Raw genomic sequence first — 15,821 nt, forward strand, 5'->3', positions numbered from 1 at the left:
CTTGAGCATAAGAGCTCAGGGACAACACTCAGAATGTGAGTTCAAACTCTAAGACCAGTATGTACACACATTGAAATCAATTTCCTTTCATGATAAAAAGCTCTGAAGAAACTGGGAATAGATGAAATGCATCTCAACCTAATAAAAATACATGACAAATGTAAAGCCAACATCATACTAAATGGGGAAAAAAATAAAACCAAAATTAGGAACAAGACAGGGTGTCCATTCTAATTTACTACTGAAATTAGCCAGAGCAATAAGAGAAGTAATAAGGCAACAGAAAAAAAAATTAAAAGATAGCCAACTAGGGAAAGAGGTAGTCAAATCACATTTTGCAGATGACATGATCCTATACTTAAAGGACCCTAAAGATTCCACACTAAAAAGTTTGAGCAATATAGCTGGCTCTGTGTGTACATATAATATATATAATATTATATATAATATATAATATGTATTATATATAATATTTTATATATTATATATAATATATTATATATATAATATTTTATATATTATATATTACATATATAATTATATATACATATAATATATAATATATATTATATATTTTATATTTTATATTATATACATATAATATATATATGTGTATACACATACAGTAGCTTTTCTGTATACCAACAATAAACTGACAGGAAAAGGAAGGGAAGAAAGGAAGAAAATAGGAAACCTATTCAAAAATATACACCTAGGAATAAACAGTGTAAAGGAAGTAAAAGAACTTTACAACGAAACCTTGAGAGAGAAAAAAAATGAAGATTCCAGAAGACAACCAGTTCCCATGATCACATGTTGAATTCCCATGGTCGCATGTTGGCAGAGTTAATATCCTGAGAATAGCTATACTATGGAAATGGGAAGCAATCTACAGAGTCAAGTCAGTACACATCAAAAAACAACCCAATATCATTTCAAAATTAAAAGGGAACAAATACAGCTCGGAGCCCTGGGACAACTGGCCAGAATCTCTAGAATTTGAAAAGAAAGTGACCACTAAAGACACCAAGGGAAAGGAAGAGGTTTTTTAACACAATTTGTCCATGGTGGGAGCAAAAGGTTCAGTGATGGATGGATTTACCTACATGGTAAGAATAATTTTCATTGTACATAATTTTAGCAACAAAGCACTGAGCCCCCTGACTGAGTGCTCAGCTTTTGTGTGTGTTGGGTGCCGGGGGGGGGGGGGGGGGCGGAGAGACATGGCATCCAGGCAAAATGTGAGACTGAAATATTCTGAGGACTTGGAAAACAAGGATCAATCATAGCTCTAGTGTCTTGTGGAACACTAGCTAGCCTCTAGGAATGAGGCAACCAAGAAAGATGACTGTGGAGAGAGGGAGGGCGTTTGATGTAGATGAGCTGAGACATGAATAAACAGATTTTGGACTTTGGATAATAAAGAGCCGTGCAGAGGATGGCCCTGTCTCTTCTGGCTGGAGAAAGTCTCTACCTGAAGATCACTGCAGAAATCACAAGACTATAGTTGGCAGAATATTCCGCATCTAGCTCTTTTTTGGCTTGGGAGCAAGGGTACTATGCTAGACACCTTCAAAAAGAAATCCCATAGCAGGAGGTCTCAGGCTAGCATCCAAGCCCAAAACACCTACACCCTACAAGAACTCCAGTTGACCCTTCCAAGCAGTCTCAGTCTGAAAAGAACTGCAGAATGGCCACTGTCTCCTTATACCAAGGCAATCAAAGCTCAGGAGATTTGTTTCAGCAAGCCATCTCTGAACCAGCAGCTCAGAATATTAAGCTGTTCAGTGTTCCAAGCAGTTCAGACTGGGAATGTTGAAAGAACTCTGTGACATCCACAAAGAGGGAACGTGCAAATGAGAAAAGCTCTGAATGAGAAGCCATCAGCCATCAGGGAAGAGAGTATTTTGAGACTCCCTTGCTTTGTTACTATATTGTACTTATTTTCAGCAGTTGCTGTATAAAATACATATCTACCTCGCTCCCCAATCTTGCAACTTGAGGGGCAAGTCACGAACTATGAATAGACATTCTTCACCCAAAGACACTGAGGGCTCTGTCATTTGAGACAATATTATCTATCAGGACATAAAGCAAGCTATCCAAAAGATTACAAATCAACAATTGCTGCACTATTCATAATAGCCAAAGTATAGAAACAGCCCACATGTCCTTCAGTGGATGAATGGATAAAGAAAATGGAAGACACACACACACACACACACACACACACACACACACACACACACACACACACAGGGATTTTTACTCATCCACTAAAGAATGATAAGTCATTTGCAAAAACAATGTGAAATTAGTCAGGCCCAGAGAGAGAAAGACAGCATGTTTTCTCCAATGTGTGGTAGTTAGATCTAAGTTATAAGTAAATAATAGTCATAATGACTACATATATATATATATATATATATATATATATATTTGTACTCAATATCATATGAGATACTGGGAAAATGGCAGAGAGGGGTGGAGTTGGGAAAGATGGAGGAGAAAAACGAAAGGGGTAACATTAACCAAGATGCATCTTACTCAGACTGATACATTGAATTGTAATCCCTTTGCACAAGTGCTTAGAGATAATGAAAATATGACAAAAATAAAGCAATTTCTACAATAGTTGTCTTTATTGAGGGAAGAAAGGAATTCTAGATTATAAGCTAGACAAAGAAGAAACCTAGCTGAATTAGGGCAACAAAGTAGAACACTTAATACAGAATCTCTATCTCAACTGTCCCAGCCCCTCATCTCCTAGTTAATTGGAGATAAAAAGTCTCATGGACTTTCCTGCCCAGGACATGATTGTTAGTGTTGAAAGATAAATTCATGTAAGAATTACTCCCCTGAATACAACTCACCTATCAGACTCCACCTCCCTTCTCTCACTGTTTCCATCCTTCTAGATCCACATTAAAGATAATTTCTATAAATAGTGCAGCATAACATCAAGCAAGTACTATCCTACATGACCTTAAGCATGTGTCTCTGTGCACACATGTGCCCATGCACACACATGTACATATGAGCAGGTACCTTGGCTTAAGCTCAGAATGGCACTTTCACTTTGCTGGTTTGCTCATGGCTCATGCTCTACCACTTGAATCACACCTCCAGGCCAGCTACTTGCTGTTTAATTTGGAGATGGAGTCTCACAGACCTCTCTGCCTGGGTTGAGTTTAAACTGAGATCCACTGGGTCTCAGTGTCCTGAGTAAGATTACAGGTGTGAGCCGATGGAGCCTAGGGCCTAAAAGGTGTGTGTGTATGTGTGTGTGACAGTACTGGGCTTAAAATCAGAACCTGGGTACTGTCCCTTAGCAGTTTGAACTTAGGCTAGCACCCTATCACTTGAGTTACAGGTCCACTTCTGGCTTTTTGGTAGTTAACTGGACATAAGAATCTCAAAGACTTTCCACCTGGGTCTGGCTTTGAACTTCAAATCTTAGTAGCTAGGATTACAGGTATAAGCCACCAGCACCCTACTTTAAACAAGAAAAGAAAAGCTCTGTAAAGTATCCAAACATCATGGGAAGTGCTAATGGCATCTACTGGAATGAACACTGACTTGAGTAATTGGGGCAATGACCACTTCTGTTGTACTGATGATGGGAAAGCAGAGACTTGGGATTAATGAATTCCTTTTGCCTCATTTGAGTCTAAGAGAAAGGTCAGAATGTCTCTAAATGAACAGCCCTCACCAGAAACCTCAACTCTCCCTATGCAGATGATGGCACTTGTGTCGTCTTCACTTAATGATTCTAGCTAACTTCTGAATCCTCAGCACATGTTTCTTAGATGCCAAGGGACCAAAAGGATGGAGATATTCCCAAACCATCTTCCCTATCCCTATCAAGAATTCCCACTTAACTCCCACTGATATTCCAACTAAGCATTGTGTTAATACCTTTATATCTATGCAGGTCTCCATGCTGACTTAAGACATCAGAAGACTGCAAAAGACATAAGAATAGAAAAGGGAAAATACTTGGAACCACAATAGAACATGGCACTTTGAAGATGGCTCTGGTTTAAGTTCAAGTTCAAGGTGAGCCAGCGGGACAATATCTTTTGGGTTTATAATTATTTTTTTATTGTGAGAATACCATACAGAGGTGTTAGAATTACATGGGAAAGATATTGAGTACATTTCTTATCAAGCATTGTTGCCTCCTTGTTGTTTCCCCTTCCCATCCCTTCCGATACTCCTCCCCTCCCCTCACCCGATCCTCCCCCCTGTTGATTACAGATATCTCCTTCCACCTCCCTCCAGCTGGCACTGATGTCTCAGGAGAGCAGTGGATCATCAGGTTGACTAGAACATGTTTGTATAGCTAGAGGGCATGTGTGCATGTACATGTTAGCACTGGGATTTGAACTCAGGACTTTGCATTCTCCTTGGTCTTTTTCACTCAAAGATAGTGCTCCACCCCTAGAGCCACAGCACCAGTTCTGGCAATTTGCTCGTTAATTGGTGATAAATGCCTCATGGACATTCCTGCCTAGGGATGGTTTTGAACTGAGGTCCTCAGATCTCAGCTGCATGAGTAACTCATACCTGGCTCTCATTTGAGTCTTAAATATGCAACAGATGTTCATCAAGTTATTAATTCACATTTAGAATCTAGCTCATAAAATTGACATGAGGTAGGGAAAGACAGGGAGATCACTGTGCTAGCTAACAACATTCTGTACCAGGCTCCTTAAGTTGTAATGCCAAAGGCAAGCTTATGTGCCTGAGGGCTTGCCAGGCATCAGCTGAAGAAAGTCCCAGTGAGCATTAGCATTTCCAACATTCTGTATAACCTCATTTTTATTTTTCCAAGGTATGATTTGCATTTCAAGACTGTCCCTAGAAGGCTGAGCCCAGTGGTAGAGTGCTTGCCTTGAATACATGAGGCCCTAGATTCGATTCCTCAGCACCACATAAGCAGAAAAAGCCAGAAGTGACACTGTAGCTCAAGTGGTAGTGCGCTAGACATGAGCTGAAGAGCTGAGGGACAGTGCGCAGGCCCAGATTCAGACCCCATGACTGACCAAAAAAAAAGTGGGGCTGGGAAGGTGGCTCAGTGGTAGAGCACTTGCCTTGCATGCCTGAGGCCCTGGGTTCAATTCCTCAGCACCACATAAGCAAAAAAAAAAAACAAGAAGAAAGAAAAAAGCCAGAAGTGGCGCTGTGGCTCAAGTGGTAGAGCGCTAGCCTTGAGCTGAAGAGCTGAGGGACAGCGCCCGGACCCAAAAAAAAAAAAAAAAAAAAAAAAGAACCTCAGGGACTTTCCTGCCTAGCTGACTTCAAATCAGGATTCTCAGATTTCAGCCTCCTGAATAGCTAGGATTACAGGCATGAGCCACTTGTACCCTTTTAAGAAATTAGTTTTAAAAGGATGTCAATCCCAGGACTTTTGAAGCTCATATGAACCAAGAGAAGCTAGACAGCAGTGGGACTGAAAGCATGGTCTCACACATGAGCTCTGCCACCAGTGCCACTGATTTCCATAGACCACATAACCCTCCCTGTGTCTGTTAAATAGAACTAAAAGATCTCATCTTTCCAACATTAAATGCTATTGTGATTTGGCGTTATTTATATCATCCTTTCAACCCTACTCAGGGCTGTGACAACCTTGTGCTTATACAAATGAGAATCACCCAACAATAATGACTCCCCAATTCCAATCATCAAAAGCAGCTCAGAGGGTAAGATGGTAAATGCTCATCCATTGAATTTTCCAATCAAGTGTGTTTGTTTCTACAGAACCATCTTCCCTCAAACTCAGAAGAAAGGACAGAGAAGTGTGGTGGAGAGTCAAGCATCCCCCAGAAAAGACAACCCTGTACTGGAGGTTTTACCAAGTGGGAGCAGAGCCCTCTGGGTAAAAATGCCTAGCCGTTTGTGCAGACCCAGTGCTTTCTTCGTCTTGAAGGTGCTGGATGCCATCTTGACTTGAATCATGTGTGCAAATTGTCCATGGTGGGTTTTTTCTTATGGACAAAGTCCACTGGAGCTGGAATACCATGCCTACAGAGCAGCAAAGTGCTGATTGCGTGACTCCTGGCTTCTGTACCCACATGGAGCCCATCTCCTGCCCCATCCCTAGGGCTCTAGGGAGCTCATGATCTTGTTCTTCCCTTAAGAGCAAAGTCAAAGAGCACAATCTTATTTCCCGACCTTGCTTCTTGTCTCCTCCATATTAGAACCACTCCACTGTGCTTTGAGAGGTATACAGGCCAGCTTGAGAGAGATGAGGCACTTGGCAGTGAACTCCTTGCTTAGCCCTGGCTTTTCCCATGAGAAGACAGGTTAGAGTAGAGGCTTTCCCATTTGGGGGCACATTTGTTCAAAGGAGTTTCTTTTGGATTGTTATGGGGGTCCAAGAATCGGCGGGCAAGAAGACCACACAGTCCACAATTGGAAATGTACAAGATTTTATTGAGCGAGAAAGCACTGAAGTGCCAGGACCGCACCTGAGTTTAGGATCTTAGAGAACGGGCCGCGAGTGCCAGTTCATGTTGGCTTTTAAGCATTTTTTGGCTAGGTTGTGGAGATGGGGAGAATAGAAGCATGCGCAGTAAGGCTGTTTGTTTGTTCCAGTCAGTGACCGCCGTCGGTTTTTAAATTTAAACTTCCTGCCTAGGGATTATCTCAGTTTCCCCGCCAGAGTGGGGGATTGCATCAGCTTCCTGCCAGAGTAGGGGTCGGGTTGGTGGGAACCTGGGAAACAGTGATGGGTAGAGGGGTGACTGAGCATCGTTAAAATACACATTGTCCAAGTGAATTAGAAATGAGCAGAAGCATATTTACAAAAGCCGAAGCAGCTTGATGGTCAGTAGTCCCTATCCAGAGCAGAGATAAAAACACTTTTGGTAGGGACTACAGTTTGGTTTTACAATTACAAAAGCACAGTTACAATTATTTACCAAAGTCATCCATTATTAATAAACAGGGACTTTTAATTTCTTTTTTTTTTTTTTGGGGGGGGGGGTCCAGTCATGGGGCCTGAACTCTGGGCCCGGGCACTGTCTCTCAGCTCTTCAGCTCAAGGGGAGTGCTCTACCACTTGAGCCACAGCGCCACTTCCGGCTTTTTTCTTTTTGCTTATGTGGTGCTGAGGAATCGAACCCAGAGCCTCAGGCATGCAAGGCAAGCACTCTACCGCTGAGCCACCTTCCCAGCCCCGGGACACTTAATTTCTAAATAGCCTAAATCAAACATGCTATTTTATCCTTATTCTTTTTTTTTTTTTTTTTTTTGGGTCCGGTCGTGGGGCCTGAACTCTGGGCCTGGGTGCTGTCCCTCAGCTCTTCAGCTCAAGGCTAGCGCTCTACCACTTGAGCCACAGCACCACTTCCGGCTTTTTTCTTTTTGCTTATGTGGTGCTGAGGAATTGAACCCAGGGCCTCGAGCATGCAAGGCAAGTGCTCTACCACTGAGCCACCTTCCCAGCCCTATCCTTATTCTTTTTATCACAACAGGATGGCATTGCCTTAGGAGCAGTTTAATGATACCCTGAGCTTGCGGGTACCCAAGGAAGCCCCAGAGCCATGGTGAGGGAGGAGCTGTGCTTGCCTGGAGTTAATCTTTAGCTGTGCTTCTGGCCTTCCTCTCTCTGTCTCTCTGTCTCTGTCTCTGTCTCTCTCTCTCCTCTCTGTCTCTGTGTCTCTCTCTCTCTCTCCCTCCCTCCCTCCCTCCCTCCCTCTCTCTCTCTCTCTCTCTCTCTCTCTCTCTCTCTCCTCTCTCTCTCTCTCTCTCTCTCTCCTACCACCGATTATTGGTGTTGATATTTTATAGTAGGGATTAAAGCTGTTTGGGATTAGCAGAGCCCTTAGGGCAGTGTTGGGGGAGGGGAGAGACAAAAAACTCTGAAGCTATTGGCATGTTCCAATGATGCCGGAAGCTTCCTATGTATGGATGAGCCCTGAATTTTGGGCCTCCTCTAGCCCAGGGACAGATAAATAGCCATCACTTCATTGGACTTTTGGCCTATCAATGGGTCCTAGGCCACCTGTCTCCATGTGTAGCTCATGCAGCTGACCTACCAATCAGCTCAGGCTGCTTGGAGTCCTTGTAGTCTGGAAAAATGACTCAATGTATGGCCTCAGTTTCCTCTTTTGGCCCATGATATTTCATGATATCCTTGAAGTGGATATCTCACTAGTGTTGAAATAAAAAAAATTGAAGAAATTTAAGCAGATTCTCATACCATATAGATATGCTCTTTGAGCATTCTTACAGTTCCAGAAAGTTCCCATGAAGTAAAGGCAGGGACTTTGGTGACCATTGTATAGAGAATGACTCCAAGGCCCATACATCCTCTTAGGGGACTAAGCATATGTTTGGCCCTAGAAAAGCTCCTTGGCAGCATGACTGCATATAGAAGGCTTCCTGCATATGGCCAATGGCCAACTTGTTGAAGTCAAAATCTGCAATCTTGGTGTTGACTCCATCATCCAAAACCCCAGGCATTCTGGCTTTAGGTCTCTATGGACAATACCCTCCAGCTCAGTAGATTTTTTTTTGAGGGAAATTTGCCTCAACCCCTCCTTCCCCTTTGAGACATTGCTGCTCTAGGGAGGGCTAAATTCTCCTCCCCACCCCCAGGCTCCTGGTGTTGGGGCACTAGCTGTGGTGTCATGTATCCAGAAGAGTTTCAACAGTGTATGAGCTCATTCAAAGTCTTGGCATGATATAGACTAGGCTCTGACAAGTAGTGGAGCTCCGGTGCCTCTCATTAATGACCTCATAGTCACTTTGATCCCAGGAAGGCAGGGATTGAACTTACTTCACATTAGTCAGTAATATTCTTTGTATGCAGCTACTGGTGCATGCCAAAGGATCAAGCGACAGAGAATACCCTTCAATGTAGTGAACTATTAACTGCTTTCACAGCATAAATCATACTAATTAATAAGCCTAACAAATTATTTTGAGTTCAGGAACAGAGAGCTCAGGACAGTATTTGGGGGGCAGGGGGAGAAGCTCATGGAGGCAAATCCATGTCCCCATTCAGTGGAGACTGTTCAAGCTTAGACCAAGGTTTGACTTGGGTTTTAGGATCTTTTGGAGTGGAGGATAAATGTAGTGGTCAGCTATTTTGGCCCTGATTTCAAAGCAGGGCTTACTCATAAGGATCTAGAACACTATGTCTGTTCTAGGGAGTGACTAGTACATATTGAGTTTGTACTTGATGTTCTTCCCTCTAGTTGTATTTCTTGTCTTGCTTATGTTCAAGCCAGATACTAGCTAAGGTCTTAATGTGTCCTCTATGATAGAAGTAGGAATGGCTCAGGAATGAGGACTGAGGCTTCATTGCATCATGTGCAAAGCACTGAGTTCAAGCTCCAGGACTGGTGCATGTGTACACACAGGTGCACACGTACACACACACACACACACACACACACACACACACACACACACACAGATGTCGACTACTAATTGTTGGACTTTTTTCCTTTTAAGTCAGAGGAAATGAGGATGGTGGGGAGAGAAAAGGAAAAAGGAATAAGTCTCTACTGTGTGACAATAATTCTATTAAAATATACTTCTACATTATTTTGACTCACGGCAGACTTCGAAATGGAATTTTCGGTGTTAAAATTGTTAATTTGGTTTAGTATATTCTTTAACTCAGACTTTAGTTGGAAAGTTTTTGTGTAGAATTCGATTTGTTTATGATTGTCATTCTACATGTTGCTCTTCATGATTCTACAAATTGAGATTGAATATGAACTTTCTAGGTCCCATGAAATCAAGAACCATGTCTAGTTTGTTCACTAAGCCATATTCCCAGGGCTAAAAACAACATTGGCCATATAGTAGGTTCTCAATAAATGTCAGTTGAATAAACACAACTTTTCATGTTGCTTTGTTTCAAATTTCGAAACCAGTCAATATAAACAGCTTGAGATTCTCATATTTATTCTCTCCCTCTGTGTCTCTCTCTTTGTGTGCATGTGTGTGTCTGTTTCTCTCTCTCAAACTATATTGCCCAGGCTGGTTTTGAAGCCCTGGGTTTAAATGATCTTCTGACCTCAGCCTCCCAAGTATCTGGGATTGCAGGCACATACTCTTGTGCCAAGCTACATTTTTTTTAACTAGCAACTCATTTATTTAACATCAAGAAAAAGAAATGAAGACAAAGAATGTATGTGTGGCCACTTGTGCAGTGAAATTAAACTTGTTTTATCCACAGTAATTTTTGATAAAAGATAGGAGACCAAAATGTTTATATGTAGAATTTAAATTATATAATTTATATATAATTTTATATATAATCCATATACCAGATGTGTCAGCTAAATCTGTCTTTGTATATATAACCAAGACATTTGGAGCAATTCAGAAGAAACAAGCTATATGCCAGGAACCAGTGCTCAGGCCTATAATCCTAGCTACTCAAGAGGCTGAGATCTGAGGATCCCAGATCAAAGCCAGCTTGGGCAGGAAAGTGCATGAGACTCTTATATCCAGTTAACCGCCAAAATGCTGGAAGTGTGTGAGGGAAGGGGTGATGCTATCCAAAAACAAAAATCATGTTACCTGATGTAATTGTAACCCTCTGTGCATCATTATTATTACAAAAAATTGTTTAAAGAAGCTTTTTCAAGTTTTTTTAAATAATTTTATTTAGATTAAGTGATTACAAAAATTTCACAAATTTCACAGTATTGTGAGATTGTGATATTGAAAGTCACAAACACATTTTAACCTTCACAAGGCAAATTATCATGGTCTATAATGTTTGTGAATTCCATGAGCTTTGACAATACAACTATTTCTTCCACATCCAGTGATATGTGCATTTCTTTCCTTTTGCTTAGTGTAAGCTGTTCCTTCTTTCCCTCTCATTCCCTCCCTCCCATCACTGCCCTTGAGTTGCTTAGTTTATTTTCATCAGTGTCCAATGCAGCTGATGGGCCCCCTCTACTGTTTATTTTCCCATTTCCCTCTGTTTCTGTGCCCTTCTCCTAGCCTCCCTCAGATGTGGACATATATATATGTGGTCAGGAACATGGAGCCATTTAATAATGATATGACAAAATGAGTAGAGGTCATTTGTTTCAGGGAGACTAGGTGCCGTTTTTCTCTCTGCTCTTGGCTTACCTCACTTTAAAATGATTTGTTCTAGCTCCATCCATTTTCCTGCAAATGCCATTTTTTGTCCTTTCTAATGGCTGCAAGATACTCCATTGTATATAGGTATCACAATTTTTGGATCCATTCATCTGTAGTGGGGCATCTGGGTTGTTTCTATATCTTGGCTGTTGTGAACAGTGCTGCAATGAACATGGAGGTGCATGTGTCCTTGTATCCTGGTTCCTGTTGCTCAGGGTAGATGCCTAGGAGTGGTATGGCTGGGTCATAGCTTTATAAGGTACCTCCAGACAGCTTTCCAAAGTGGTTGTATTAGTGTACATTCCCACCAGCAATGAAGTAGGTTCCCCTTTCTCTTCATCTCTTCCGGCATTTGTTATTGGTTTAATTTAGGATGTGGGCCCTTCTGACTGGGATAAGGTGGTATCTCAGTGTTGTTTTTATTTGCATTTCCTTTACAGCCAGGGATGATGAACATTTCCTCATGTGTTTCTTTGCCATTTTTAGCTCTTCTTCTGAGAAGTCGCTCTTTTGCTCCCTTGCCCACTTAATGATTAGTTTGTTAGATTTGGAAGGGATTAGTTTCTTGAGCTCCCCGGATTTAGGTACTTGTCTGATATATTGCTGGTAAAATTTTTTTTCCCAATTAGCTGGTTGTCTTTCTAGTTTGGTAGCTATGTCTTTAGCTGTGCAGAAACTTTATTTTAAGGTTAGTCCCATTTGTCAAGTCTCTCGCCAATTTGTTGTGAGCCTGGCACTCTGTTTAGGAAGTTCCTGCCTGTCTCTATAAGTTCAAGTGTCTCTCTCCTACTCTGTCCTGCAGTAAATATAGAGTTTCAGGTTTGATGTTGAGATCTTTAATCCATTTTGAGTTGATGTTAGTGCATGGTAACAGGCTGGGGTTCACTTTTAGTTTTCTGGATGTGGCCATCCAGTTGTCCCAGCACCAGTAGTTGAGAGGCTAGGTTTCTTCCACTGTATGTCTTTGGATCCTTTGTCAAATATCAGCTGACTATAGGTATGTGATTTTATTTCTGGATCTTCTAATCTGTTCCAGTGGTCTTCAAGTCTCTTTTTGTGCCAATATCAAGCTGTCTTTGTTATTATGGCTCTATAGTAGAATTTAAAATCTGGTATTATGATCCCTCCAGCATTGTTTCTTTTTCCTAGAATTGCTGTGGCTATTCTAGATCTTTTTTGTTCCATATGAATTTCTGGATTATTTTCTCTATTTCAGTAAAAAATGTCATTGGGATTTTGTTGGGGATTGCATTGAATTTGTATGTCATCTTTGGCAGTATGGCCATTTTCACTATATTAATTCTGCCTATCGAAGAACATATTTCCTGGCGTTCTCTATGATTTCTTTCTTCAGGCTTTTATAGTTTTCATTTACATCTTTGGTTAGGTTAATTCCCAAATTTTGAGGTTATTGTAAATGGGGTTGTTTCCTTGATTTCCCTTTCTGCTTGAACATTGTTGGTGTACAGATAGCCAGTTTATTTTTGTGGGTTAATTTTGTATCCTGCTACTTTGCTGAAGGGGTTTATAAGCTCTAGGAGTATGGGAGTGGAGTTTTTGGGATCGTTAAGATATAATATGTCATCTGCAAATAGGGATGGTTCCTTTTCTTCCTTCCCTATAATGATCCCTTTAATGTCCTTTTCTTAACCTTATTGCTCTGGCTAAGATTCCAGAACTATGCTGAAGGAGAGTGAGCATCCTTGCCTTGTTCCTGATTTTAGGAGAATTGGTTGTAGTTTTTTCCCATTTAATATAGTGTTGGCTATTTGTCTGTCGTATATGGCTTCTATTGTTTTAAGGAATGGTCCTTCTATTGCTGTTTTCTCCAGAGCTTTTAACATGAATGAATGTTGTATTTTATCAAAAGCCTTTTCCATGTCAATGGAGATAATAATTAATTCTTGACCTTGGATCTGTTGATGTGATGGATTACATTTATTGATTTATGCATGCATTTCTGGATGAAGCCTACTTGATTATAATGTATGATTTTTTATATGTTTCTGGATTCTGTTGGCTAAATTTTTATTGAGGAGCTTTGTATCTGTGTTCATCAAAGAGATTGGTCTGTAGTTCTCTTTTTTCCTTGGGTCTTTGGGGATGAGTGTGATAATTGGCTTCATTGAATGAGTTTGGGATTTCTCCATCTGTTTCTATTTCTTGGAATATCTTGAGAAGTATGGGTATTAGTTCTCTTTAAAGGTCCTATAGAATTCCATTGTGAATCCATCTGGTCCTAGGCTTTTCCTTGTTAGAAGACTTCTGATTGCTTCCTCTATCTCATTGTAAGTTATTGGTTTAATTCTTCTTGGTTCAGTTTGGGCAATTTGTATTTCTCTAAAAATTCATTCATTTCTGCTAGGTTTTCATTTCTTAGTATAGATTCTGGAAATAGTTCTTTATGATTGTCTTAGATGTTTTTGTAACTTTTCCAGTGGCATCCTGATCTTATTGATTTGGGTCTCCTCACTTCTTTTTCAGCTAAGCTTGCCCAGAGGTCCATCGATTTTATTGATTTAAAAAAAACAGTTTTACTTTAATTTTGCTTATGGTTTTCTAAGTCTATATCTCAATTTCAGGTCTTATTTTGGATAACGCTGTCTAGTAATTTTGGGTTCAATTTTTTCTTGCTTTTCTAGCAGTTTTAGTTGCATCATGAGATTATTGGTCTGTTTCTATTTTCTTGATGTGTACACTGACAGCAATAAATTTGCTCCTCAGGACTGCTTTTGCTGTGGCCCATAAGTTTCTTTGTGATGTATATTCATTTCATTGAATTGTAGGAACTTTTTTTTTTTTGGGGGGGGGGGTCCGGTCGTAGGGCCTGAACTCTGGGTCTGGGTGCTGTCCCTCAGCTCTTCAGCTCAAGGCTAGCACTCTACCACTTGAGCCACAGCACCACTTCTGGCTTTTTTTTTCTTTTTGCTTATGTGGTGCTGAGGAATCGAACCCAGGGCCTCATGCATGCAAGGCAAGCGCTCTACCACTGAGCCACCTTCCCAGTCCCTGTAGGAACTTTTTAATTTCTTCTATGACCCAGGCGTTGCTCAGAAGTATGCTGTTCAATTTCCATGTATTTGAGTAATTTATATTGTATGCTTTGTTATTGAGAATTAGCTTGATTCCATTATGGTTGGGTAGAATACATGGGATTATGTCAATCCTCTTGTATTTGCTTAATTTTTTATGAACTATATGATATGATTTTTTTGGAGACAGTTCCATGGGCTGATGAGAATGTTTACTGGGTTGCTGTAGGGTGGAAAACTTGGTAGGTGTCCATTAATTCCATTTGAGATATGCCATCATTTAATTCATAGTCTTCTTTGCCAATCCTCTGGTTGGTAAACCTGTCCTTTGGTGAGAATGGAGCATTAAAATCTCCTACTATGATTGTATTAAGATCTATTTTTTCCTGTAAGTCTGAGAGTATTTGCTTATATTTGGGTGCATCAATGTTTGGATAGTATAAATTAATAATGGTGATATCCTCTTCTTGGATTGTTCCCTGTATTAATATGTAGTGTCCTTCTTTATCTTTTTGTATTGATCTTAATGAAAAGTTTATTTTGTCAGATATCAGGATGGCAACTTCTGATTTCTTGCTGGGAGCATTTACATGGTAGATCTTCATCCATCCCTGCACGCGGAGTTTTGTTTTTATGTTTGGCTGTGAGGTGAGTCTCTTGAAAGCAACATGGGTCTTGTTTTCTGATTCAATCTGCAGTTCTTTTTCTTTTAATTGGTGAATTGAGTCCATTAATATTTATGATTATTATAGAGAGGTGCATTGTTTCCTGTCATTTTCCTGCTTTCCTAAGTTTTTCTTCTTTCATTTCCCCCTGTGTTTACTAAGTTGGTCTTCTAGTGATATCTATCTGATATGGATCCCTGATCTCATTTTCTTGAGATTGTATTCCCCCATCAATAGTCTTTGTAGTGCTGGCTTATTTATGAATTCATTTTTTCTTTACTATTAAAAATTTTAGTTTCTCCATCGAACCTTAATGCTAGATTCACTGGATGTAACAGTCTAGGTTGGCAGTTATTGGTTCTAAGTGCTCAGATGGTACTTTCCTAAGCCTTCCTTGCATTCAGTGTCTTTGTGGAGAGATCTGCAGTGAATCTGATTTTTCCCCATTGTACTATAGCATATTTTAAGTGTTTTTTTCCCAATCTGTGACTATTTTTTCCAACTGCTGCATTTTTGTCTTCAGTACCTGATATTCTAGTTTGCATTTCATTCACTCTATTAACTATGGTTTCCATTGTGGTTTGCATGGAGAAAATTGATCCATTTATTATTTCTATGTTGGCTCTCAAAATATTAATTTCATCTTTTAGCGAAGAGTGTACTGCATCTGTTTTAGAGTGCATCTCTTGTTTGAACTCCTAGATCTCTTTTGATAATTCATTTCTTTGTTCTTTAAATTTCAGATCCATTTCTTGCTTTAATTCTTTTTTTTTTTTAACTGGTCATGGGACCTGAACTCTGGGCCTAGGCGCTGTCCATCAGCTGTTCAGCTCAAGGCTAATGCTCTACCAGTTGAACCACACCACTTCCACCTTTTTCTGCTTATGTGGTGCTGAGGAATTGAACCCAGGGCCTCATGCATGCAAGGCAAGCACTCTACCACTGAGCCACTTTCCCAGCCCTCTCGTTTTAATTTGAGTCATTGCCTCTATCGACT

General features: G+C 40.4%; 1 long non-coding RNA gene across 5 annotated transcripts in view; it reads left to right on the top strand.

Moving 5' to 3' along the window:
• Positions 1 to 15,821, top strand: part of LOC138825978 (uncharacterized) — a 34,908-nt gene that overhangs the window by 1,081 nt on the left and 18,006 nt on the right. For all 5 annotated transcript variants that reach the window (XR_011371545.1, XR_011371546.1, XR_011371543.1 and 2 more), the window contains exons 2-3: positions 3,935 to 4,059; positions 5,767 to 5,884. This is a non-coding gene — a long non-coding RNA (uncharacterized lncRNA). The remainder of the gene's footprint in view (positions 1 to 3,934; positions 4,060 to 5,766; positions 5,885 to 15,821) is intronic.

This window comes from Dipodomys merriami, unplaced genomic scaffold (genome assembly GCF_024711535.1).
Source record: "Dipodomys merriami isolate MVZ:Mamm:240054 unplaced genomic scaffold, mDipMer1.0.p SCAF_14, whole genome shotgun sequence".
NCBI lineage: Eukaryota > Metazoa > Chordata > Mammalia > Rodentia > Heteromyidae > Dipodomys > Dipodomys merriami.